The following is a 3,444-nucleotide window of genomic DNA, read 5'->3' on the forward strand; positions in this document are numbered from 1 at the left end:
GTCTCTGATTAGGGTTTTTGTTTTTTGGGTTTTTTTTTTTGTTTGTTTGTTTTTTGAGACAGAGCCTCAAGCTGCGGCCCTGGGTAGAGTGATGTGACATCACAGCTCACAGCAACCTCCAACTCCTGGGCTCAAGAGATTCTCCTGCCTCCACCTCCCAAGTAGCTGGGTTTACAGGCGCCCTCCACAACGCCCGGCCATTTTATGGTTGCAGCTGTCATTGTTGTTTGGCTGGCCTGGGCTGGATTTGAACCTGCCAGTTCAGGGGTATGTGGCTGGCGCCTTAGCCGCTTGAGCCACAGGTGCCGAGCCTCTGATTAGGTTTTTAATTCAAGTCAATATTATTTAAAATTTCTGTATCCCCAGTATTTCCTGTAAACCAGAACTTAGCTCTAGAATCTTTGTTAGTTCCAATTAAGATTTTTGACAGAATTTCTCATAGTTTTCCTGAGCATAAATTCCTACACAGATTAATTCCAGCAGCTACTGAATTAGATGTGTGCTTCCTGCTGCTCACCTGGGTTACTCAGACTCATTATCCTTCAGGCCTCACCTTGGACATCACTACCTCAGGGAAGCTGCCTCTGAGCCTCCAAATTTAGCGTGGAGGTTTGTCTTTTCATGGTGAGAAAGGAAAACAAAACCACCAAGTTTTATTGAAAGAATATGAGCCCCTTTGAATTATCAGACCCAGGGAGGCATTTAAAATGTAACAGACCCTTGGAGCTAAATAATTACCTCTTGAAGCTACTAGCCTTGTGGGTTCTACACTAACTAAGGCCATTAGCCATAAAATGCCATATCCTAGCCTAGCAGGGGTCCTCAAACTTTTTAAACAGGGGGCCAGTTCACTGTCCCTCAGACCGTTGGAGGGCCGGACTACAGTTTAAAAAAAAACTATGAACAAATTCCTATGCACACTGCACATATCTTACTTTGAAGTAAAAAAACAAAACAGGAACAAATACAATCACACCGCCTCATGTGGCTGGCGGCCGTAGTTTGAGGACCCCTGTGACACTGCAACTTTCTTTATAGTTCAACAATGGGTAGCCAGTCACTAATCAATGTTATTTCTGTAAACTCATGAGAATTCCTGACTTTTGTAATTGCCCCTCCCCTTTTTTCTGTAAAATCCTGAGCTTCTCCTTTGTTCTCCTGAGCACTCACCAAGGCAACCTGAAAGTGTGTCCTGGGCTGTAGTCCTCAACCTTGGCCCAGATAAACTGCTTTAATTTTGCCTCAGCTTTTTCCTTTTGTTTAGGTCAACAATGGCTTCACCACAGGGATTGCAACTGTGTGTTTTTGCCAATCGGTGAACTTGTTGTAGCCCACCTCCCCCGTCTTGTCTCCCACTGATCTTTTCCTCCCACTACACGCTGTCTCCTCCTGCCTTTTACCTGCCTAATGCCTGCTTATCCTTCAGTCCTCACCTCAAATAGCACACCTCTAGGTCAGGTTCCCGTTACATGGAGCCACACTCTCCTGTGCTTTTTTTACTTTCCCACCCCCCAGTATTTATTACTAGTTATTTCTGGATTCTTCTCTTTTATGAATGAATGTCTGCCTTGCACATTAGACCATAAACTTGTTGGAGGCAAAGACCATGTTTGGATTTGCTTAATGCTGTATCCCCAGTACCTAGCAAGGTACCTGGCTCCCTCTGGTAGTTACTAAATAGTTATTGGATGACAAAGGGTGGTGTTTCATTCATTCATCTCCTTTAGGATAGGAAGTGTCTTATTGATGTTTGTGGCCCCAGTCAAGATTTGGTTGCACAGGTACACAATTCCTTCACGGTATGAAAGAGGAAGTTAGGAAAACAGTTCTGTAGGGAGGCCAACAAGATGGAAAAATAAGTCTTTATCACCTATGAACTGTTCTTGCCAAAAGTGTTTAACCTGAACCCAATGAAGCCTTTAGTCCAAGCTTCTAGTTTACAGGATATACAGCAATAGAAGACCATGTTTGATAACACCACGAGGAAACAATCAGACAAAGCCAGAATGTCAGATGTACTGTAGAACTGGCTTGGACCAAAGTCATGATAAGAAAAAAGATGTGAGGATTATTCTAGATTAAGAGATTGAAGAGACATAACCAAATATAGTATATGATCTTTGATTTGATCTAGTTAGAAAAAGGCACTGCCATGCTTGCTTTAGCAGCACATGTACTAAAATTGGAACGATACAGAGAAGATTAACATTGGCCTCTGTGCAAGGATGACACGCAAATTTGTGATGAGTTCCATATTTTTGTGGATGTAGTTAAAACATAGTCTTCTTAATAAAGTATCTCAAGAATGGAAAAAAAAAAAGAAAAAAGGCCAGGCATGGGGGCTCATGCCTATAATCCTAGCATTCTGGGAGGTCGAGGCAGTAGATTACCTGAGCTCATGAGTTTAAGACCAGCCTGAGCAAAAGCGAGACCCTGTCTGTAAAAATAGCCAGGCATTGTGGTGGGCACCTGTAGTCCCAGCTACTTGGGAGCCTGAGGCAAGAAAATCGCTTAAGCCCAAGAGTTTGAAGTTGCTATGAGCTGTGACGCCATGGCACTCTACCAAGAGCAACAAAGTGAGACTCTGTCTCAAAAAAATAAAATAAAATAAGATAAAATAAATAAATAAATAGGTGAATTTTACTCTATATAATTACACCTCAATAAATCTGGCCAAAAACAAGTTTCCAAAAAACTTTATATACCTTCCATTCAGATTCAACAGATGCCATTATTTGACAATTTGCTTTATCTATATCTACTGTCTATCTATATGTGATTTTTGCTGAATCATTTGAAAATAAGTTGCAGACATAGGACACTTAAATATTTTATCATACATCTTCTAAGAATAAGGTGTGTAGACAACTACACACCCACAGAAATGATAAAACACAATACAGTCTAGCAAGATGGAGGGAAAGGAGGTGGGGAGGAAGCAGGGCAATTGGTGGGATCTCACCTAATGTGCACAATTGAATGATGTTCAGCACGACCCCTGGGTGAAAGGCTCAACTACAACCTGAACTTTACCTTAGAATGGAAAACAATGTAACCTAAAAATTTGTACCCTCACATTAATTTGAATTTTTTTTTTTTTTGGGTTTTTGGCTGGGGCTAGGTTTGAACCCACCACCTCCGGCATATGGGACCAGCGCCCTACTCCTTGAGCCACAGGCGCCGCCCTAATTTGAATTTTTTTTAAAAAGAAAAAAAAGACATTTTGAGTGCAATTGGAAAAGTTGAAATATGGATTATAAATCAGACGATAACTAGAGTTATTTTTATTTTTCATAGATATGTAGAAAATTATCCTTATTCTTTTTTTTTTTTTTGAGACAGAGCCTTAAGCTGTCCTCTTGGGTAGAGTGCTGTGGCGTCACAGCTCACAGCAACCTCCAACACCTGCCTCTGCCTCCCAAGTAGCTGGGACTACAAGTCCCG

At 41.5% G+C, this 3,444-nt stretch overlaps 1 non-coding gene across 1 annotated transcript; it reads left to right on the top strand.

Annotated features, from left to right (window-relative positions):
* The first annotated feature begins 2,156 nt into the window (after window positions 1–2,156).
* On the top strand, window positions 2,157–2,260 carry LOC128585140 (U6 spliceosomal RNA). Its single transcript, XR_008379884.1, has one exon. It is a non-coding gene; the product is annotated as a U6 spliceosomal RNA (small nuclear RNA).
* The last annotated feature ends 1,184 nt before the right edge of the window (window positions 2,261–3,444 follow it).

This window comes from Nycticebus coucang, chromosome 4, assembly GCF_027406575.1.
Source record: "Nycticebus coucang isolate mNycCou1 chromosome 4, mNycCou1.pri, whole genome shotgun sequence".
Classification (NCBI taxonomy): Eukaryota; Metazoa; Chordata; class Mammalia; order Primates; family Lorisidae; genus Nycticebus; species Nycticebus coucang.